Consider the following 23,251-nt stretch of genomic DNA (forward strand, 5'->3'; position numbering starts at 1 on the left):
AATATTTGGATTTTTTTTTCTTCTGCTCGTCGCAGGCAAGAGCAACCTCTGAGTTTCAACTGTGGTTGAACTACATTCGGGTAAATACGGTACCTGCGGACAGCCGCTTTCGTCGCGGCGGTGATGGTGCAGCGTGCGGGTTTCCCGAAGGCCAAGGGAGAGTGCGACGAGCGACGGGCGAGGAGGATCCTAGCGCGCCCAGCCTCCCTCATCGCCGATGCGGGCAGTAGCGCGGCCGGCTTTTCGTGACGCTGGAAAGCACCGGCGCGCTTGCGTGCGCGCGCTGGAGAAGGAGGAGAACCCGGGTTCGAACCCTCCTTCTTTCCTCTCTCCTCGACGGAGTTTCGCTTCCTCCTCTCAACGGCCTCGAGCTGGTTGCCCGAGCAGCGAGCGCTTAGCGTCGTCATCGAACGGCGGCGCAACATTCCGTCACGGTGTGAGCGCGGCGAGACCGGGACTACTCTTGCTCGTCGAGCTCTTCGGTGGGTTGTCGCAGCTCCGCTGACAGTTCGAGTGGGTGTCCGAGTGTGCGGCTTATTCCGGAATCCCTCGCGCTTAACGTTGTACCGGTGACTAAGTGCGGCATTCGTGTCTCAGTCGAGGCGCAACTGTGTGCTTTCCGGAGTGCAGCGCTGCGAAGTTCCCCCGGCATCGCTTTCCCAGAAGTGTTATGAGTGGCCCATCAGTCTGCTTTCTCAGGTGAGCGACAGCGTTTCGCTGTTTGTTTTATTTCCTTGTCCGAGAATGCAAACAACGAAGGGCTTTTTCTTGCGGTGGATTATCGCGGTGACGCGAGTTAGCGCATTCCTTTGATGCAACATATCTGGGTTATCTCACAGGACTCGGTCAGCTGAAAAGAAATTGTCCAGCCTGCTTCGGAAACATGACCGATTTATTTTAAACTCTTGGTGGTGAGAGGGCTTCGGGAGGGAAGGAGGCGATCCAGGCGATCTCGTGAGAATTTATTTTTGTAAATTTTACTCTCGAAGCTAGGAAACAGTGGGACGGGGAAGCATTTGTGATTCTTTAATAAAGAATTTCTTGCCTAATGTCATTAAATTGACGACCTTGAGGATTCCTGTGGCGGTCACGAATTTGCCTCATCTCGCGCCATTGTTTTGCCTTGCGTGGCTCTATATATGTGTGTCTTAATAGAGGGTTTAGCGCCGTCCTATGGTAAATACGTTTATTACGGTAGCTACAGCCGTAAATCAGATGTGGCCAAGCAGGCAAGGCAACAAGTTGCCGTATTTGCCGTACTAGCCGTATTACTGTGCATTCTAGCACAATCGGACAGCGTGGTCGTTGCTACCATTACCAGGCTTGCCTTGCCTCATATATGTCGTGCGGTCGCAGTTACCTATAGTTAGCGTGTTTACAGTACGGTGGTGCTAAAACTCTCTATTATGTAATAAGTGGCGTCGCTTCCGTGAGGTAACGTTGAGCAACGCGCGAGAATCAAAACAGCCCAAGAAGTTTTATCCGCCCCTTTTCTTCTTTTCAAACCGCTCCAGCGACAAGAAACAGGGTTTGGCTTTGTTACCGATGTCCACCACCTAATTTCTACTGTTTTTGTTCCTTCAGTCCCTCCCGTCTCCAACAATCCCATCTGCATGCACTTGTAAGCAAGGGGCATGAATTTCATGTGCAGTTGCATTTCCTGAAATCTGTTCATGCAGTCTAGTGCGCGTGTACACATCTTTAATTGCGTTTCGCTCTGGCAGCCCTACTTGTGATAATTTTTTCCTTATTGCTTTTTACATTTTTCATTAAGAACTATGTGTTATGCAGCACCTGGTCGCACCAAGAAGCCAAAGCAACCGTACTTTTCCACCCGTATACGTCAGCGTCGCTTCTTGTTAGGTGAAAATGACTCGTCCAGCGAAAGCGAGGTTCATTATTGATCAACCTTGACAGGTTACTTTTTTATGTACCAGGAAATTCACAGGCTTCATTTTTACATTTTATCGCTCCAGTCTGAGCCCAACCGCTTATGTTTGTTTCGGAATTCATGGGTGATGCAAGAATGGTTACGCAATGCCAGAATGGAATGGAAGCATAAAGTGCTTGTAAGCAGAGCTGCATGGATGCAAAGGGCGTATGGACCGCTACCATGAGAAGCGACATCAGCGTATTGCCCGAGAAAGCTTCCTGTAAGGTTGTACGAATCACACACCGTCCGCTCACAGTTCACCTTAGCGGGCTGCGCCAAGGTGAACTGCGTTAGCGAACAAAGCTGACATATTAGGGTGTACCGAGCTGTGCCAGTTTACCGTATAGCAACTTTTAATGTAAAATTGCCTCGCCTCTACGGCTGGCTATTTTGTGGTGAAACTGTGCACGGAGCTTGAAAATTGCGGTAGCTTACGTCTCGTAGTAAGTTTGACAAGGGCAGTTACCTGGTTCAAGCTCTGAATCATCAGCGCCGAGATCAAGGAACCGAAATGCACCAACGCCGGGTTTCCGCCGAAGGGGTGGCGGTGACGCCATGTGTCGTCTGTACAGGCACAGACGATTACTAGCTTGCATACTGCGCAGTGGCAGTGACGTCATGTGTCGTCTGTAGAGGCACAGACACTTACTGGCTTGCATACTGCGCAGCCGAACCTGTTAAGTACCACTGTGAAAGTTACCACGAGATGAAAGTTGCCATAATGTGCAAACTCCGTGCGCAGTTTCACGTCAAACGAGCTAGTGGTTGAGCTGGGAAAGAAGTTGCTACGAATGAATGGTTTTGTTAAGGTGTCTACGGGAGTTCTGTAAAAGTCACTGATCGTATTCTGGTGCGGTTTACAGCCACAAGGTGCCACTGCTGTCCCCTTTAAGCGTTCTGATGTTGTTTTTTTTTTCGAGAATTTCGTTGTTTTCGTTGTATGCCAGCTACCGAATCCTAAAGAGACGATCTGAAGATTTTTGTTGCGTCCTGTTTCCGGCATTTGATTTATAAAAGAGCAGACAAGAGTGAAGCTGAACTTGTTCCGTCAGCTACTTGATTCACTTCTTATACCTACTAATTGTATTAATATTAGATAAGCAGAGGCCGAAGACCTTTTCTTTGTTTTGATGTCTTCAGATATGACGGTATCGGAGTCCGGCGATAAAACTTCGCACAAGCCGATACAAGTGATTGAACTCGAAGAATAGATTCTAGTGCATTAATTATTTCAAAGCTAGGCAGTATCCTTAAGCACGGCCAAAGTGGCAGTGGCTCCTTTTATCGACACGTACCCAGCAGTCCTGGACAAAGGCATTTTTGAGCTGGAGACCATTTATACATGCAATTTTTTCATATAAGATTTAACTACAACAATCAATATATCCGCCGATCACCCGACGGCAGTCTTGTATTTTTTTTATATATTCGCGTTTTTGCTATCGTCAAACGTGTTCCCCATTGAATTTTTATGGCAGTCTTAACGGTTCGATGCGATCGATGGAAACACTTTAAAAGGTCTTGCTACACATCAGATTAATGGACCTTTAGGTTCAATATTTCCAGAACAGTGTCTTAAAATTTTTCAATTTTCACAATTTTTGCCCGAGTAAGCTGGACTTGTGGCGGAGGGGTCCGCCAATTTCGTCCCCGCGCGATAGATAAAATAACTATAATTCTACGCGGCTTAGTGCAGTACACAAAAAAATAACTGCACAAACATTAAGAACAGTACCACAGAGGTAACACAAATTCCCGTTCTTACTAAAGTGGAAGCAATAAACGCTTTTTATCGAGGAAAGAAGCAGGGGATAGGATCAAGCAACTTCAGTTCTGCAGACGCGAGTACGGCAGAGATATTGAGTTAGAAAAGCTTCCAAGCCTGTATTCGCAGTTCCAAATGGCCTCAGATATACAGGGAACGGGCATGAACTCTGACATATTAAGAAGTTACTGGAAGAGCGACGTCAGAAACATGAAAAAAGTATTGGCCAATTGCTGCGTGTCGCTTTCAAGGTATTCACCAACGAATCTGAGCGACCTTGAGAGCCGGCTGGTTTTGGGAAAGGGCACTCGGCAATAAATCATACTGACGGCATCGATCAGATTATAGATAAATACGCTGGTCATAACGAGTGTCTCTATATATAATCCATAGATATGCAAAAGCATTAGATTCAGTTTAAACGCCAGCAAATTGTAAATAGAGGGTTTTAACGTCCCGATGCTACACACACATTGGCTATAAGGGACCGTGTAGGAATGCAGCGGATTAATCTTCAATACTCAGGATTTATTGACGCCAGAATTCATGCGGACAAATGATATCCACGGCGCAAAGCAAGCCCATTCAAATACACAGCAAAAATATCAACATGGATTGCGCAGAAATGGTTATTCGTCGATGAAGGAGTGAAAAAATAGCATTCTAAACGGGTGCCAAGCAGGAAGACGGCCTGTGCACTGTTATTCACTGCAGGCTTACAAGGGTTATTAATCGCAGCCAAAGCACCGTTTTAATTGATTGGAAATGGAAGAACTGTCCAGTGAGATATTTGTGCATAAAAGAACCGCGACTTCAGGACAGGACATAAGACAAGGTGGACAGGACAAGCGGACAAGTGGACAGGAGCTGTCCACCCCGTCTTACGTCCTGTCCTGAAGTCGCGGTTCTTTTACCTTTTAAACATGTCAGACCAACTGGCCCAAAGTTTTCTCTTGTCGACATATTAGTGCACTTCGCATCAAAGTTCCAGATTATCAAAATCAATCCTCCATCGAAACGCTAAGGCGCCCGTGTGCTGTGCGATGTCAGTGCACGTTAAAGATCCCCAGGTTCGAAATTATTCCGGATCCCTCCACTACGGCAGCTCTCTTTTCCTTTCTTCTTTCGCTCCCTCCTTTATCCCTTCCCTTACGGTGCGGTTCAGGTGTCCAACGATATATGAGACAGATACTGCGCCATTTACTTTCCCGCCAAAAAACAATTAAATATCATCCTGCCAGTACACCCCATGTATAGAATTTCACCGATGAAGAGGTGGCGCAGATATAGTATAGTAGACTATACACCACATCGATGTGAAACACCAGCCATTATCCTTGCGGCATATTAATTAAAGCAATGCTATATTCATTCCCTTGCTCGCGGTCCACAGTATTATGTTAAAATGGCTACCGCCGTGAACAAACACACTCGATGAGCCAAGCGGGTGAACGAAAAGTATGTCGTAGCAGCGCGGAAAAGATCCTTTCTGCGCTGTTCGGGGAAAATCGATCGGGGCAGTGAGTGAGGGCGTGCACGCGAAGAATTTTCAGCTGCCTCAATTTCTCGGTTCTAGAAAACGTGCGTGGCGCTATTTGAATGACGACACGTTTCCGAGAAACGTGGTGCGCTGGGCTTAATTCAATGTCGAGGAATGGCATACCCAAACTTTCCGGTCTAAATCACAGGATTAATTATTTGCAACTTTGTGGAGACCCAGACCATGTTTCTGCAGCGATGCCGACGTGCTTACGTTATGCCAGTCATTGGTGCCGAGCATTACCATTACCTCCACGGATTACCAGTGCCAAGGTCAACATACCGCGGTGCTTTTCGTCAGTCGACGCATTGTTTTTATTAATTCGTTAATCATGACGCAGAGCTAGACAGAAATGAATTAGGAAATAACTAATTAATTTCAGCAGTTGCCAAGAGCCATATAATGCAGATAATGCATGAAAAGCATATCTGAAGCGCACCTTAGCTTTTCTTGATACCCTGCACCGTTACTCGGCTGTCGCCAGGGCCACCGCTGTTCGCTGGCGTACGTACATTACTTATCGACAGCATCGAGCAGACGCCTCGCATCCTCTCGCGTGTCAGATATCGCACGTCCGTGCTTTTTTCTCCATCGAGCGCACGACAACAGCCTGAAGGGGGCGGCGCAGAAGCGAGTCGAATAATTTGGGTAGCTGAGCGCGCTGTTTAGTTTTTAGGATCGCGCTCAGCAAACCACGAAGAAAACTGACCGAGTTCACGTGCGACCAAGTTTGCTTCTGACACGACTAAGAACCGAATAATGAACACGCACCGAAAGATCTGGTTTCTTTTTTCGCATTCTTCGTCCCAAGATTTCAATCACGAGAAGGTGAACCAGGTACAATAATATTCTGATCCTCGTAGTTAGGGAATCAAAGGGGCGGGGATGCTGAATTCAGCGAGTGCGGGAGGATATGATTGTTTGTAAAATTCAGCGCGAAAAGACAAAGACGAAAAGCAAGACCACCCACACGAGCAGTCTCACAAATGAAATTTTATTAGGAAGGTTGCAAAGTATATAGGATGAGAACGAGAAAAGAACAAAAAAAAACAATAAACAGGGCAAAAAAAATGATGCGTAAGAAACGCACAACGCTGTTTTGTCAATCACAAATATAGCTTTACATCGTGCAGAACACAGATTATCGCAAATTATCTACAAGATTCCTTTGTGAGATAGAGAGCCCAAACTTGGGCCACTTGGTGCATATTTCGGAGGAAAACTAGTCAAAAAAGAATGGACGACCAGTCTTTGTTGTATGCTTACCTCTTCCCCTCCTTCATCTTGTTTTGACTGGTTTTTCCTCAAAAGAGATTTCTTTGTCTTGTAAAAAATACTATGTCGGACAGACCGGCTGTTGTTTGAATATCCGTCCATTTGAACACAGGAATTCTCTGACGTCGACAGAAAACTTACCTAAAAATTGCGCGAAATGTGGATTCTGGCCACTTTTTAATGAAACTGTTGTGCTCGGTAAAGCACGGAACCAGAGAGAAGTTATCCAAGTCTGCCATATTATCAAAGGTGGTGACAACTGTGTAAATGACGCTTCGACAGCTTTGACTAAAAAGGAGATTGCTTACCTCGAATCAGCAGTGAAGAAATCATCCTTGCAAGCTTGTGTTTAGTGTCTTTTTTAGTCGTTTTTTCCTTAATCTCTATCATTTCTTTTCCCTGTTTATTTTTCTTTCTTTGTTTTTATCTCGTTCTCATTCCACATATTCTGTAGCCATCCTAACAAAATTTCACTTGTGAGAGCGCTCGTGCATGTGACCTTGCTTTCCGTCTTCGTCTTTTTTCGCGCTGAATCTTCCAAACATGAATCATCGCAGCTGCGAAAAATTACTGTCGGAAAAACAACCAGAACTTTGTTTCAGTACGCAGGCCTAAATCTGAGGCAGGCAGTGCCAATTCGGCGCGGTTTTAATGGCGCGTCGGCCCAGCAATAAGCCCCTCAACAGTAACAGCTGCTATTCTAATGCGCGCGTCACAAAAAAAGTGAAGTATACCACGTTGGCTCGCAAATTCGTGTTATAAGTGTTGCTTTTCTCATCATTCTGATCATTACCAAGTTAACAGTGCGGTTGGTTTTTCGTATTTGTGTTTCCTCTGGTAGAAGGCGCTTTTGAATTAAATGTTCTACCACGGTAGATAAAGCAAAAAGGGTTATAAATACGCCTGACGACGCCTCGCCTCCTAGCGAGGAACATTACACTCCATTTTCTGCACGAGCCCACTGCACAACAAAACGCAGTGAGTGCGCAGTGCATTTCACCAGACGCATAAAATATTTTGGAAAAAGAAAAGACAGCTAGACGTGTTTCAGTAATCTAAATAGGGCACACTATGCACGTTCAGAAGATACCACATCCATGCATCCAAGATTTTCACTTTCCGCGGCTTCGGTAGCGGTGTGTTAGAATATGTAAGAAGCAGAGAGGTATATTACTAGTAGGCGTTATGGGAGACCATATATGCTATTATCGGATACAACTCAAGAATGAAACGGCAAGGATAGGATAAGATAAACTTATTTGCTCTAATTACAAGGTCATTCAGCTGTCCGACAGAGTTCTTCCATCTTCCTGATTGTGATATCTTCTGTCTGGCAGGGTTGGTGCCCCTATTCCTGTGCTCCACTGAGGGTGGCTGCCGGGCATGCTGTATGAGCACCCGTTGTATACACGGGTCGCCGCTGGAGAGCACCCTCTCCCACTGTTCCGCACTCGGGTTTTCTACTCTATGGAATGCTTCTTTTTTTCTGCATTCCCATGTAATGTTATAAAGGGTGGGCTTTGCGCCACACCACGGGCATGTGTCCCTATATTGCCCAGGGAACATTTTTCTTAGTATGTTTAAATTCGGGAAAGTTCTGGTTTGCAGTTTCCGCCAGTGTACTGCGTCATGTTGGTTTAGTATGTTGTGGGGTGGGGAGTATCTTATCCTCGTTCCTCCATGATAATTTAGTAGATCTGAATACGTCAAGGTCACCGTCATGAAGTCCTCGGGGTCTCCGTCCAAGCCAGCTCGGTTTGTATGCTCTCGAGCGATCTTGTCGACCCTTTGGTTGCCTTCAATGTCGCTGTGTCCCGGTATCCAAAACAGGGTGTGTCTGACTCGATTTTTGTTCTGGCCAGCGCGGAGGAGGACCTGGAGCGCTTTGCGGCCAATTCTGCCATTTGTATAATTACGGCATGCTTCCTTAGAATCTTTTAGTATTACAAGGGATGTACTTGTGCGGTAGCCCTCCGCGGCCGCCAGAGCAACAGCCATCTCTTCCCCCTCAAAAGAAGGCCCTCCAGCCAATGGCGTCGACCGATTCTCATGACGTCGCAGTTAATCTGGGGTTGGTCCCCTATCACGATAACATCACAAAAGATTAACTAGACGCCTGTGCACTGCGATGTCAGCGCACATTGAAGATAACCCCAGGTGGTCGAAATTTCGTGGGCAGGGCATGTAATGCGAAGGCAAGATAACCGCTGGTACTTAAGCGTAACGGAGAGCATTCCAAGAGAAGGCAAGCGTAGCAGGGGGCGGCACGAAGTTAGGTGGGCCGATGAGGTTAAGAAGCTTGCGGGGATACTGTGGCCGCAGCTGGCACAGGATAGGGTTAGTTGGATATACATGGGAGAGGTCATTGTCCTGCAATGGGATTAGTGAGGCTGCTGCTGATTGATGATCGATTAGATATAACGTAATTTGCTCAAATTACGCACATGGCCTCCAACGCAAACTTCCCGATGCTCAGTGGTGGCTCAGTGGCTGCAGCGTTCGGCTGTTGGGCCCAAGGACGCGGGATCGAATACGACTGCGGCCCGTTTCACATGCTGCGACTGGACCGAAAATATCCGGTGTAGTCGGTGAGACCGCAGTGCGATTTTCGGTCACTGCCTTCACATGCGACGTACCGACACAATGAATTCGGTCAGAGGAATAGGCAAGGTTTCCTTATGTTTGCATAGGCAACCCATTATTAAACGCGACTGAAACGTCACGCAGAATGTGTTTATAATCTTATGACCAGCGTATTTTTAGATGCAAGGCATTATTCCGTATGTTTTCATTAGAATAAATAGTTTTGCTTGCACCGCGATAACAGCTCCCACGTGACCGCACGTCGCACGCCGTCTCGGCGCTCCCCATTGGTCAGTCGCAGTGCGAACACACCGACACTGCGACTGAATACCAACCGTACGGAACTCGGTCGCAAGCCGTCGGCGACTAGACCGACGGCTCTCCCCAGTCGCAGACCGACAGAATTCGCAGTGTCGCAGGCGAAAATCGCATGCATGTGAAACAGGCCTGCGGCGGCCGCGCTTCGACAGAAGCGAAACGCAAAAACGCCTCTGTGCTGCGATCAGTCCACATGAATGAACTCAATATGTAGCCTAAATTGATCCGGAGCCCTCCACTATGGCGAGAAACGAAGTGCAGCTTCGGGGTCGTTTAAGTCCACGTAATATTTACTACAACCACCAACACGAAAAACCCGTTGCCGCACAGACTAGACTCCCCGGCGTAGAGCGGGTCCGGCCGGCACGGCGTGCCTGTGTTTCTGCCTGTGCTTCGCAGCCGCCGCGTGCGATGACAGGCTTCGCGGTAAGCGCAACATCCATCAGGCTCGTCTGGACGGCGCCTCTTAGCGGCCCTCCTTGCAGCCCGTGCCGCACAAAGGGAAGATGCTGCTGCTGTTCTAGTTACCGCCAGTCAGACAGCTGCCCTTCTTTTCCGTCCCTGTCCTTACGCGATATTATAGCGCGCCTGCGCTACAGCGAGCTGCGTGCAGACCGTACACGTGAATCCTGGGAACGTCGTCTCTTCAGCTGTATAGGCACATTGACATTTCTGATAGTCCTGGAATTAGTAAATGAAAGAACACATGATTTAGCTTTTTCTTCGTGGTTGAAGAAGCAATTGCGGTAAATTTTCGTTACCACTTTCTTTTGTTTAATTAAGACACTGTTGAACTTGGATCATCACCTAAAGTTCGCCTGTATGCGGTAAATAATATAATTTAATATTTTCCCTCATGCGGCTTCGATTTCAGCAGCCGAACGGGGGTTGTGACATTGCAAGTGGGTATTAGATATCGTAAGGCGGACGAAATGTGAAATATAATCGCTACTTTGCGGATTAAATTTACCTGTTTGGCTGCTGAAACCAAAACGGAAACTATATGTGAGGTGATATTCAATTATAAATTATTAACCGGATAAAGACGAACTCCTCGTGGTGATCCTTGCTTATTAAAGTCCTTCTACAGAAAAAAAGAAATACCGAAAAATGCGCTTTCTTTACCACTTTAGTCCTCTGACTTCAAATTAATACCCGGAGAACGTACGAAAATCGCCAACTTTCTTTACGATTTTTAGCGAAAATGACTGTTGTCAGGCTCAAAACACACGCTAAAAGCGCAAAACGCGTTTCATTACGTTTTGTGGCCAACTACCGCCCTCTAGTATTGAAAATCGCAACCAGCGCAATTGCCGACCGTAACTCGTCTTTGGCAATTGGATCGCTACAAAATCGGGCCGGAGGAGTTCACTCGTTTTTGGCGATATTGGTACGATCTCCCATGACAAGTACAGCCTGGGGTTGGTGGTTAAAGGGTTAAGGAAGGATGGTGGGCGGGCCAATGCGCTGCGACAAGCATAGTAGGAAGGGGCCTCAAGTCCAACGTGGCAGCATCTGTAACTGTGACGTACGACAGCAGCCTCCTTTTTGTGTGTGTGATGAAAATTGAAAATTGGTTTTTGATGAAAGGAAATGGTGCAATATCTGTCTCACACCTCGGTGGGCACCTGAGCCGCGCAGTAAGGGAAAAAGCGTAATAGATAAAGGAGGCAGTGAAAAAAAAAGGTGGTTGGGGGGGGGGGGGGAGGGGGGGGGGGGAGTGCCGTAGTGGAGGGCTGCGGGATAATTTCGACCACCTGGGAATCTTTAACGTGCACTGGCATCGCACAGCACACGGGCGCTTTTTGCGCATCGCCTCCATCAAAACGCGGCCGCCGCCGCGGCCGGGTGTGCTGCGACTGAACAAATTTCGGAAGGAAAAGCACACTGCTGGAAAATCGCAAAATAAAATCTTCTTTATTTTTGCAAGCTCGGCGTAAATTCCAGCAAAAGTATAATTTTATCAATATAAAAAATAAATACGGCAAGAATCGAATTTATAAGTGAAGATCGTTATGCCTTTCTGTGCCCATCGCATAACCCACAACATAAAGAGGGACCAAGTCGCGAAATACATATAGGAAGACCTCGATTGTATGTTGGCAAGCAAAAAACTTAAGGCCGTGTCAGAAACGAGTAACAAGAAAGAGGGGGGCATATTGTAGATACGGCATTAATTATGCTTTCAAAGGATGCCTTGGATTCAAGTTTATAGTGCCATCCGAACTGTTTACATGAAGCAGGGAGAAGGGGGGTGTAATTTGATGCAAGACCATTATCTGCGCAGACGGTAGGTCGTTACCATTATTTACAATGACGTGCGTGATAAACGTCGCAATAACTAATAAACTAAATGAGTTATAATATTTACGCAGACTTCTTAAGATTTACGAGTGGTGTTCAATAAGTCTCAGTCTGCAGAGTAAGATGCAGCAGACTATTGTTTCAGCCGTCTATGTAACGGTTACGAGCTACGTGGCTTTCCGCATACATTCGATGCCATGTCGGATTGCGTTGGAGATGGACAGGTGGCAGCGGTTAAGTGAAGGAACAGGGCGTAAACTTTTCCTTTGTTCTGTGACACTGCTGCATGCATTCTTTTGAGACTACTCAATCATTCGGCAACACCCGTATGGCTTCTACTCCCTTAACATTGCTTTGAGTACGTTAGCACAATTGCAAATCGTGCGCTTGCAATGGTTGAAGGTTGTGTTAGGTTCATACTCGTTTACTGCTTGTGGAAGCGACATTAACAAACAGGTTTCCAAATACTTATCGAAACGGTATTAACGAGGTAAGCGCAGTAGAACACAAATTCCTGAATTCAGTGCCGTATCTTGCGAAAAAAGATGCAAGGAGAAAGCTCGACATGTTCACCGCCGCTCTGTGTCCAGGTCCTCAAGGCATAACGTTGAAGAATAAGGACACTGCTGCATGCATTCTTTTGAGACTACTCAATCATTCGGCAACACCCGTATGGCTTCTACTCACTTAACATTGCTTTGAGTACGTTAGCACAATTGCAAATTGTGCGCTTGCAATGGTTGAAGGTTGTGTTAGGTTCATACTCGTTTACTGCTTGTGGAAGTGTCATTAACAAGCAGGTTTCCAAATAGTTACCGAAACGGTATTAACGAGGTAAGCGCAGTAGAACGAAAATTCCTGAATTCAGTGCCGTATCTTGCGAAAAAAGATGCAAGGAGAAAGCTCGACATGTTCACCGCCGCTCTGTGTCCAGGTCCTCAAGGCATACCGTTAAAGAATAAGGACACTGCTGCATGCATTCTTTTGAGACTACTCAATCATTCGGCAACACCCGTATGGCTTCTACTCACTTAACATTGCTTTGAGTACGTTAGCACAATTGCAAATTGTGCGCTTGCAATGGTTGAAGGTTGTGTTAGGTTCATACTCGTTTACTGCTTGTGGAAGTGTCATTAACAAGCAGGTTTCCAAATAGTTACCGAAACGGTATTAACGAGGTAAGCGCAGTAGAACGAAAATTCCTGAATTCAGTGCCGTATCTTGCGAAAAAAGATGCAAGGAGAAAGCTCGACATGTTCACCGCCGCTCTGTGTCCAGGTCCTCAAGGCATAACGTTGAAGAATAAGGACACTGCTGCATGCATTCTTTTGAGACTACTCAATCATTCGGCAACACCCGTATGGCTTCTACTCACTTAACATTGCTTTGAGTACGTTAGCACAATTGCAAATTGTGCGCTTGCAATGGTTGAAGGTTGTGTTAGGTTCATACTCGTTTACTGCTTGTGGAAGTGTCATTAACAAGCAGGTTTCCAAATAGTTACCGAAACGGTATTAACGAGGTAAGCGCAGTAGAACGAAAATTCCTGAATTCAGTGCCGTATCTTGCGAAAAAAGATGCAAGCAGAAAGCTCGACATATTCACCGCCGCTCTGTGTCCAGGTCCTCAAGGCATAACGTTGAAGAATAAGGACACTGCTGCATGCATTCTTTTGAGACTACTCAATCATTCGGCAACACCCGTATGGCTTCTACTCACTTAACATTGCTTTGAGTACGTTAGCACAATTGCAAATTGTGCGCTTGCAATGGTTGAAGGTTGTGTTAGGTTCATACTCGTTTACTGCTTGTGGAAGTGTCATTAACAAGCAGGTTTCCAAATAGTTACCGAAACGGTATTAACGAGGTAAGCGCAGTAGAACGAAAATTCCTGAATTCAGTGCCGTATCTTGCGAAAAAAGATGCAAGCAGAAAGCTCGACATGTTCACCGCCGCTCTGTGTCCAGGTCCTCAAGGCATAACGTTGAAGAATAAGGACACTGCTGCATGCATTCTTTTGAGACTACTCAATCATTCGGCAACACCCGTATGGCTTCTACTCACTTAACATTGCTTTGAGTACGTTAGCACAATTGCAAATTGTGCGCTTGCAATGGTTGAAGGTTGTGTTAGGTTCATACTCGTTTACTGCTTGTGGAAGTGTCATTAACAAGCAGGTTTCCAAATAGTTACCGAAACGGTATTAACGAGGTAAGCGCAGTAGAACGAAAATTCCTGAATTCAGTGCCGTATCTTGCGAAAAAAGATGCAAGGAGAAAGCTCGACATGTTCACCGCCGCTCTGTGTCCAGGTCCTCAAGGCATACCGTTAAAGAATAAGGACACTGCTGCATGCATTCTTTTGAGACTACTCAATCATTCGGCAACACCCGTATGGCTTCTACTCACTTAACATTGCTTTGAGTACGTTAGCACAATTGCAAATTGTGCGCTTGCAATGGTTGAAGGTTGTGTTAGGTTCATACTCGTTTACTGCTTGTGGAAGTGTCATTAACAAGCAGGTTTCCAAATAGTTACCGAAACGGTATTAACGAGGTAAGCGCAGTAGAACGAAAATTCCTGAATTCAGTGCCGTATCTTGCGAAAAAAGATGCAAGGAGAAAGCTCGACATGTTCACCGCCGCTCTGTGTCCAGGTCCTCAAGGCATAACGTTGAAGAATAAGGACACTGCTGCATGCATTCTTTTGAGACTACTCAATCATTCGGCAACACCCGTATGGCTTCTACTCACTTAACATTGCTTTGAGTACGTTAGCACAATTGCAAATTGTGCGCTTGCAATGGTTGAAGGTTGTGTTAGGTTCATACTCGTTTACTGCTTGTGGAAGTGTCATTAACAAGCAGGTTTCCAAATAGTTACCGAAACGGTATTAACGAGGTAAGCGCAGTAGAACGAAAATTCCTGAATTCAGTGCCGTATCTTGCGAAAAAAGATGCAAGCAGAAAGCTCGACATGTTCACCGCCGCTCTGTGTCCAGGTCCTCAAGGCATAACGTTGAAGAATAAGGACACTGCTGCATGCATTCTTTTGAGACTACTCAATCATTCGGCAACACCCGTATGGCTTCTACTCACTTAACATTGCTTTGAGTACGTTAGCACAATTGCAAATTGTGCGCTTGCAATGGTTGAAGGTTGTGTTAGGTTCATACTCGTTTACTGCTTGTGGAAGTGTCATTAACAAGCAGGTTTCCAAATAGTTACCGAAACGGTATTAACGAGGTAAGCGCAGTAGAACGAAAATTCCTGAATTCAGTGCCGTATCTTGCGAAAAAAGATGCAAGGAGAAAGCTCGACATGTTCACCGCCGCTCTGTGTCCAGGTCCTCAAGGCATACCGTTAAAGAATAAGGACACTGCTGCATGCATTCTTTTGAGACTACTCAATCATTCGGCAACACCCGTATGGCTTCTACTCACTTAACATTGCTTTGAGTACGTTAGCACAATTGCAAATTGTGCGCTTGCAATGGTTGAAGGTTGTGTTAGGTTCATACTCGTTTACTGCTTGTGGAAGTGTCATTAACAAGCAGGTTTCCAAATAGTTATCGAAACGGTATTAACGAGGTAAGCGCAGTAGAACGAAAATTCCTGAATTCAGTGCCGTATCTTCCGAAAAAAGATGCAAGGAGAAAGCTCGAAATGTTTACCGCCGCTCTGTGTCCAGGTCCTCAAGGCATAACGTTGAAGAATAAGGTACCTTCAATGAGTCGAGCTCCCGTTGCTGATGCGTCGTGAAATTAGGTTGCCCAGTGCTATCTGGCATCCGCAAAACCTCCGACTGATGGGCAGGTGTGGATTTATGGACCCCACTGTGAAGGGTGCTTTGGGAGACAGAGGTCGTCCATACTGGCATCATGCATTTCTAGTGCTTTCGCCATTAAATAGGAAAGGAAGGGGAGGTTTTTTTTTTTTACGCAATTTCTGGCTTCAGTGTGAGTTCCTACTATCATCATACATTTCTTGAGCTTTCTTCATCGATTAAAGAAAGGGGGGGGGGGGGTATGTGCAGTATTTTGACGCAATTTCTCCCTTCAGGGGATTAGGTTAGGCGGGCGGGGGGGGGGGGGGGGCAGGGGTCCGGCCTCTCCGCACCTCCTGATGATGAACAGGATGATAATGCCTGTTTCGCTTAAGTATCGCAGCCCGCCTAATTGTAAGAATAAATGTACGTGACCACGTGACCCATAGTGTGAGGTGCTCGCGATATTTGTGACTAATAATTAGTTGCATTAGATTCCTGGAAAGATTTGGGCGTCGCGTTTTATTTCATGCAATTTTTTACAAACCTCCTCCGAGGTGGAGGAGGTTTGTAACTAGAAAATAATGATGGTTAGCAGCTATTTGAGTGGCTTCATAAATTAAAGTAGCTCAGGTGAATGTCGCAATTATACCTTCTCTCTCCAAACATAGACCAGCCGGACGAATTTCCGCCTACACATTGCGCTAACGTATTCCCGCATTGAGCCTGTCGATCAATTGAGCCTCGCTGTCCACATGAACGAAGGGATGATTCAGTCCGGCCGCATTCCACGGTCTAACCTTCAGGACAAATTGTTCTTCAGCGGCAGAGAAGGCTAACAGTTTCCCAATTGTAAGTACTCCGCCTTGTGGAACTGCATCCTTGCTAACAGTATCGACAACCGATCACTTATTTCCAAGATCGCCTTTCGCGGAGGTGGAAGAAAGCCTGCTTTGCTCACCGTTGGGCGTATACCCAACATCCCGCAGGAACACGGCAGTGTTATAAAAGGATCCATTCATCTTGCGTTTCTTAAAACACCAGACAGTCTTGCAAAATGCTGTCCCAGTTCTTTGAAGAAAAGAAAGCAGGAAGTTTGGCGAGTGCCGTAGAAAGCGTATTATCGCAAAGCCAATAGTAATAATGTGAATGGATTGCTTTCAAATCTTACCCACGTAAGAAAAAGGCGGACATCGTTGAAAACACCTCTGGAAACAAGAAAGTGCTGCGGAGGCGACCTAACATTTCACCCGGTTTTTAGATACTGCATGCGTAAAACTTCCGCGAACAAATAGTAGAAGATGCTGAATCGGTTCAGTCCCTGTGCTTTTACCTTATGTTCCGCGGTTTCGCCGTGGATTAAGCGCCGAGTGTTATTTTTTTCAACTAATTTTGCTCCATACGTTTTAGTAAGTGAAAGACTTAGTGAGCTTAAGATGATCGCTGGCTGTTTTTTCGAGAAAAAAATGCAGCCGCATGAATAGGGCTGCGGCAACATTGAGCACTACAGTGCATGTCTTCGTCTGATCAACGGCAAGTCTTCTCAGTTCCAAAACGCTGGTTCGAAGAATGAGACTCACCCTCGATCCTTGCTCATTTTGTTTTGTGTTGTGGAGAATCCCATCTTCTTGTATTTGATCTACCTTTGAGCATTAGTGTACACTTTGCTGCACATTTATACGCAGTCACACACATCTGATTTAGCCTATAGGGCCATAATAATCATTTGATTCACTTATGGTGGCCGAAGCATCTAGAAACACTCACGTACTCGGCCAGCTATAGTAACAAGCACAATAAAACTGTGCGAGTGCCACTTCAACTGAGTGCAGTTTTTTCAATATTGTGCATCTGTAAGTAAGCTAATGGAGGCTTAGCGTACCACGACTGCTCACACGCATTGCCCCCCCCCCCCCCCTCCATGCCATTGCGCGTGCGCAGGAGGCGTCCGGTGGACCAAAATACGTCTGTTCTATACTACGTCTCCACTAAGCTAAAGGTCATTAATGGAAGGTTAAAATTACGAGCACACGTATTTCAGTGACCGACTTTCAAAACGAAGCGCACATGATATCACAAACGACGTCTACTCACAGAAGAAAAAACTGGTTAGTCGGAGTGGGCATCGCTGCCAGAAAATAGCTGCCGACTGATATCGCAACGAAAGGTGGGGAAAAGTGACTGTAAGGACTGGCGCAGGCAAGCGTTCAACTATAAACGTACACGCAACACGCCATCAGTGGTGGCAAATAGAGAAACATGATTCATCCTGATAAAATAGCCATATATACGACTAAAATAAAACCAATAATAGGTGCGCGAAGAACGTGCGCTATTGTACACAAGCCGGCGCCTCAAATCGTGGCATTATTCAACGTTGGAATAAGTGGCGGCGCCTGTTTTTGGATATGTATATTGGCGATGAATCGAAAAGCCAGTGCAGAGCGATATTTTTTCAAGAACAGCAAGGCGGAAATTTGGTCGAGTTGGTAAGTGCTCATCTTCGCTCACAGCGCAACACGAACGGGACACAGGACGAAGGACTAGCACAAACATTCGCTGACTATCAACTGGTTTTTATTGAAGAACGAAAAGCGTATAAATACAAACACTGAACTACTTATCAATCAACAAAAAAAGTTATTTGGAAGGCACGTGGGAGGTTAGATAGCTCAATTCCCTCTCGGATAACGTTATGGAAGGGCTGCTGATACATTTTGCGCCGTTGTGGTAAATATAAAAAGCTTCCATTACCTCGCGTGTTAATTTATTGTTATGTCGGAACAGGATGCGCGTGTTCTTGTAATCGGGAACACATTGGCATTTTTCGCACTGGAAAGACGCCTGGGCAAGGGGGTCCCCTTTAGCTCTCCTTTCTGCATGATCCTTTTCATGCCTGCATTGGCATTGCCTGCTGTGGGAGCCTGTGTGAGTCAGGGGGTCATTTTTTCTGGTGTTTTCATGCTCCATCAATCGTTTGTTAACGCACCTGCCAGTCTGGCCAATGTACATGGCACCGCAAGAGAAGGGGACCTGGTATACCACCCCTACCTCGCAAGGTATAGATGGCGACACATGACGCACTTTACAAGCATCCCTCTTGCTCTTGCCGTAGTGCCTCTGATTCTCCTGTTTGCACATTGCGCTAAGTTTTCTAGGTGCAGAAAAGACGACATCAACGTCGTATCTGCCCGCAACTTTTTTCAGCCCATGTGACAAGCAGTGTGCATACGGGACCACAGCCGGCTTTTTCTTTTTGGCTTCTTTCGGCTGAGCCCCATTCTTGAGCTGCCTAAGAAGTTTCTCCGCTGCCCTGGAAATGAGTTGATTTGGGTACCCCTTCACACGTAACCTGCCTGTTTGCGCCAAAATGCTCTCTCGCGTCCTTTCATGGCAAGATTTCCTGAGAGCTGATTGCAGGCAAGATGCGGCAATGCCCTCCTTTATGAGCAGCTTAGAATGGCCAGACCGGAAGTTTAGCAATGGTTTGGCAGTCCTCGGGCGATACCACCAACACAAGTGTTCCCCCCCCCCCCCCACATAGTGCCAAATCCAGAAACTGCAGTTCTTTGTTGCTGGGAACCTCAGTTGTGACCTCCAGCCCACGTCCGCATTCCTTAAAAGTCTTCAGAACGTCGACTAGACTTCTAGGCAAACTGCCTGTTCGGGTGAGCACCAAGTAATCGTCGACATACCGAAAAATTCTGACAACTACCCCATCCAATGCCTTTTCAATTTCCCTATCAGCCCTGCTTAAAAAGATGTCGGCTAACACAGGTGCCACCCTGGAGCCTATGCAAACCCCCGACGCTTGTACAAAAGCCTTTCCCTCCCAATCAACCACTGTTGCCGATAGATAAAAGGACAAGATTTCTAAAAAAAACTGTCAACCGAGACACCGCATCCATCGATAAAAGCACTTTCATCATTGTCCTGTGTTATGCACATCTTCACAGCTTTCATGAGTTCACAATGTGGCAAGGAATAATAAAGGTCCACCACGTCAATGCTGAAAAACATGCAGTTACCGGGGTTATCCGTTTTGAGAAAATCGACCAGCAAGTCCGAATTCGGAATCACAAATGGGTCCGGAACGCGCAAAGAAGCCAGTTACCTCTGAAGATACCCTGAGACGACATGCTGCCAAGTCCCCCGTTCAGAGACGATGGAACGAAAAGGATAGCCTGGCTTGTGCGTCTTAGCGGTGAAAAATACTTCGAGCTGCTGACCCAGTTGATAGTCAGCGCCTGTTTGTGCTAGTCCTTCGTCTTGTGTCCCGTTCGTGTTGCGCTGTGAGCGAAAATGAACATTTTCAAGAACACTCGCTAGCACTATGCTGAGTACAATTCCCTGACGGAATGAAACGAAGGAAGCACGAAAGATAAAGCAGCAATTGTTCACTTGAAACAGAGTTTCTTCCATCAGGTTAGCTTTTCTTAAAGGGGTGTGTATTGCCTCACATCATAGAAAGGGGGTGATGATAAAGATTAACAAACAACGTTCGCTTGTTCGATATCAGTGGACTCTTCTCAGAAGTGAATATGAAGCACGCACTGTTTTTCTGACAGCATGTTGTTACCGGCGCTCCACGCTAAGAGCAGAGGCCGCAGCTTCTGTCGGTAGAAGGTCGAAACAGATTGCGCGCTGCTATTTATAGCCCGGCTCCAGGACACACCCTTCTCATTACCGGTGCGAGGACCTGTACGTGTTGCACGCAACATCAACGAGCGGTCGCAGATATAGGTACGGCATGCCAGTTACGGCACTTGTTCTGAGAGAAAGCCCGTGGCAACAGGCTCCCAGGCATTCGAGTAGTTGAGACGAAACGATAACAACTGTTATCGCGGTTCATTCCAACGTCATACTCAGTCATATCTCTCAGCGATCATCTTTCTACAGGTGACAAGCCATACGAATGGAAAATCGAAAACTCATTCCAGTTTTGAAATCCAGTGATTGAACTAACGCTACTAACTGCGCCCACTATCACTGACATATATATCATGCAAACTTATAGAAAATATTTCATCCAACACGGCACTACATTTAGAAGCAAAGGTTCCTTCTGAAAACAACACGGGTTTAGGAAGGGGCTATCGTGTGAGACATAACTGCTCGAGTTTACTAGCAAGCTACTTCACGGAATGGACGAAAGTCTAGAAATCGACTACATCTTTCTCGACTTTGCTCAGGCCTTTGATCGCGTTCCACATTGTCGTCTAACAAAGCTGAAATTCTTGCGCCTCGATTCGTTGACAATTTCTAGGATGATAAACTTTTTATCGTTCCGTATACAGTTCACATCTGATGATTATTATTCATTCTTCTTAAATCATGCGACATCGGCCATGCCCCATGGAGATGTAATCGGGACGTTATTATTTCTAATCAACATCAATGATCTACCACTAAACATTACCTCGACCATCATATTTCAGCTGACGACTGCATTATATATCGCAAAGCCCGCTTTTTCAACGACCACATCGCTATTCAGGAAGGTTTCCACCACATCACTAAATGGTGTTCATCGTGGCAAATGTTCCTTAACACTGATAAATGCCGATTAATGACATTTAGCCGAAAACGATCAAATTTCCCATTTAATTATTCGCTTAACAAGTCAACTCTCCCTCGTGCCATCGTATAAGTTTCTCAGCGTAATTTTTACCTAATCTCTCATGGACACGCAACAGAAAAAGTTAGTGCCAAAGCTAACCGTAACTTATAGGCTATCTAAAACGTAACCTCAGAGGCGCGCCCATTTCCACACGCCAACTCGCCTATCAATCATCTGTTCGCCCTCAACACGCATCTTCCATTTGGTCCCCTCATCGAGGCTTCTTAATTAATTCCCTAGAGAGCATACGAAATCGTGCCGCTCGTTTTATTACTCGCAACCACAGCCGTCATTCCAGCATAACAAACATTAAGACATCGCTGGCCCTCCCGTCCTTCGAATCTTGCTGTACAGTAGCACTTAAATGCCTCTTTCATAAAATAGTTTACAGCCGTCATCCTTTCCTGATACCTCTTCCACAGCCGAGTCGCACATCCCGCCAACCGCTAATAACTTCAGCTCCAAACGCCTTTCCGGAAGAACCACCGCTTTCAACTCATCAACCCTGCCACGTGCAATCATTAATAGGAGTGGTCTTCTAGACAACATCGTTCACATCTCTGACCCCGTCGTTTTCAAAAACAAATTACAGCATTTTAGTGTGGAGTGTTTTTGCATCGTTTGATTTTTCAGTTGGTGGTTTATTTACTATTGCATAGCGATGTTCGATTTGGTTCTGTTCTCACCTTAGTTTCTTACGTAGCCTGCCTCACACAATACTCCAGTAGTAGCCCATGAGGTATCTGAATAAACAAAAGAAAAACGCTTCGTACCCGCCGTGTTGGCTCGGTGGCTGTTGGTTTGCAATACAGTCATTGAGGTCGCGGGTTCGATGCCAGGCCACGGCAAGCACATTTAGATGGATGCGACATGTGAAAATAATCGAGTCTTATGATTTCTCTATATGGTAAGCTGCCTCCGTTATATATAAATTAACACGGAGTCCCAAAACTGCAGCAGACCCTCACATAGTGTTGTTTTAGGAAGGGGTGGATCCGTGGTCACTCTTGGAGAGGGTGGTCCCGTTTGAACTATGAAACTGTATTTTTCCTGAACTTTTTTCCTGGGAGAAAACGTTTTTCATCATAGTTTTTCTATGTAAAGTTTTTCGCCCTGGCTTCAGCACGTAAAAAAATCGGAACACGTCGTCTAAAAATATACTTTTCGAATACTCACTTCAGGCAGTAAAATCTGGCTTTTTCTTTAATTTGTTCTTTGTGCGCTTCTGAATGATAGGCGTGCGTCCTATGTGCTTCGCACAAGCCATCAAGTGGCCAGAGGCTGTGCCTTAAAAAGCTCTTGTCATAGTTTCCTTGTGCCTTATTTGACACCACCGCCTATTGTTGTCTTTAAGTGTGTGATCTACTGTTTCTATGTTGTTTTTTGCTATACTCATAGGTTTTCTCATACAGGAACAATAATAGCACATTTCGATGTTTTAAGTTTTTTGCCCATCACAACCTTTAATAACTTCTACTGCTAAGCTTTAATGTTACTAGCTCAGTGACGTTACTAAAATAAAACGGCTGCACGCTTCCAAAGGAACCATGTTTACTGTTTCAACGCTATTTTTCAATTTTAGGAATACCGTGATATATTACAACCTTTGTCCGGAAAGTTGCGAGACTGATTTATTTTCTTCTAGAATAGATTCCCCAAAACAAATGTTGGTGCGTTAGTGTAGCGCCATCTTTTCAGGCTAACCTTAACTATTTATGTTAATTGCTGCTAGGTGGCACTACATGTAGAAGAATACGTTGTCACTGGTCGTCCGCGCATTCTGCTGTCAGTGAAATTGGAGAGATGGACGTCCACCTCAAACAGCGTGTAAACATAAAATTCTGTGTGAAGCTTGGAAAGACAGCCACACAGACGTATGAGCACCTTCGGGACGATTACGGAAACGAAACAGGCGCGAGTTTTCGAGTGGCACAAGAGGTTCGTTTCGGGGAGAACGTCGGTGGAAGACGACACAAGGCAGGGGTGTTCTTCAACCTCACGGAATGAAAACAACGTGACTCGGATCAGGGAAATCGTACAGCAAGACCGCACCATTACAGTCCGCATGCTATCAGATGGTCTCGACATTAGTAAGACAACATGCCACCAAATTTTGCGTGAGAACTTGGGGAAACGAGAGCTGAATGCCAGA

General features: G+C 45.9%; 1 protein-coding gene across 2 annotated transcripts in view; it reads left to right on the forward strand.

Annotated features, from left to right (window-relative positions):
- Positions 1 to 385: 385 nt before the first annotated feature.
- Stat92E (Signal transducer and transcription activator Stat92E) overlaps positions 386 to 23,251 on the forward strand; it is a 177,660-nt gene continuing 154,794 nt past the window's right edge. Inside the window, exon 1 of one of the 2 annotated variants that reach the window (XM_077669357.1) lies at positions 386 to 699. The gene's annotated coding sequence lies outside the window, so the exon portion shown is untranslated. The remainder of the gene's footprint in view (positions 700 to 23,251) is intronic. The other variant, XM_077669355.1, reaches the window with a different exon arrangement.

This window comes from Amblyomma americanum, chromosome 6 (assembly GCF_052857255.1).
Source record: "Amblyomma americanum isolate KBUSLIRL-KWMA chromosome 6, ASM5285725v1, whole genome shotgun sequence".
NCBI lineage: Eukaryota > Metazoa > Arthropoda > Arachnida > Ixodida > Ixodidae > Amblyomma > Amblyomma americanum.